Source organism: Acyrthosiphon pisum, chromosome X (genome assembly GCF_005508785.2).
Source record: "Acyrthosiphon pisum isolate AL4f chromosome X, pea_aphid_22Mar2018_4r6ur, whole genome shotgun sequence".
Classification (NCBI taxonomy): domain Eukaryota; kingdom Metazoa; phylum Arthropoda; class Insecta; order Hemiptera; family Aphididae; genus Acyrthosiphon; species Acyrthosiphon pisum.
In genome coordinates this window covers 39,100,952-39,102,056 of record NC_042493.1, presented here as the reverse complement: position 1 = coordinate 39,102,056, position 1,105 = coordinate 39,100,952, and positions in this window count along the sequence as shown.

The following is a 1,105-nucleotide window of genomic DNA, read 5'->3' as shown; positions in this document are numbered from 1 at the left end:
CAGAACATTCGTAGAGAGGCATGGGAAGAGATTGGTAAAAATCTACAAATGTCAGGCAAGATATTAATATTGTAATATATAAATATTTAAATAACTCTTTTTTAAAGATTGAATTAATAATATTATTAATAATATGAAATAATACTTGTATATTAAATATTGATACAAATCGATATATTATACACGTTAAATCTATAAACCTATGAACGTATATACCATATTAAAAATAAATGTATATGTTACGCCGAATTTGTGAAATTGCCGATTACATGAAATCGGCAATTTTTCTGCCGATTTCGTGAAATCCGCAATTAAAATTTGCCGATTTCATGAATTCGGTATCACATTATTACGAACATAAATTATTACGAATAGTGATAAATCTTAATATATAAAATGACAAGGAAATCAGCTGTCTGCAAGCCACCCGTGGAACGGAAAACGCCAGCCAAGTGAAACCGTGGCGTAAAAAATTTAACACCGCTCCGTTTCTACAGTCCACCCGACCAGTTCCCGGCGATTCCTTGGCGCGTCCAATCGCGTGCCTTCGCCGCGGCGGCGGCGGTCGGTTGGTTTTCAAATGCTTTTTTCGCCAGCGTCAGTCGTTATTATTGCTTTTTTTTTTCTCGATTCGTTTCGTCTTTTCAATCTCCGCCTGTGGTCTATTTGTTAAGTTTATTTCTTTTAAAACCCGTGGATATGCGGTTTGTACCCAAATTCGGTTTGTACACTTAAAATTCGCGTTCACGAAATGTAGGTCGGTCTTCGTTCCAACGCACAAGTGCACAATTTTGTTTTTGATTCAATAAATATTGCATTATTTTTTGGTCATTAATTACGTTGGTATATTGCTTAACGTAAACCCAATTTTGCGGTTTGATTTAAATAAATGTATTATTCCAACATACATTATAATAATGTAATCATAATAATAACGGTCAGATCATTGAATAAATTACAATTAAGTTTTAAACAGTGTGTAGTTACGTCAAATTATAAACGATTACATCGATATATATCGAATATATTGGATTTAGGTCACTCCGTTGATACACAGCGTCACAGCTTAAGTAATGAGTTTTGACCGTAAGCAGCAACACAAATC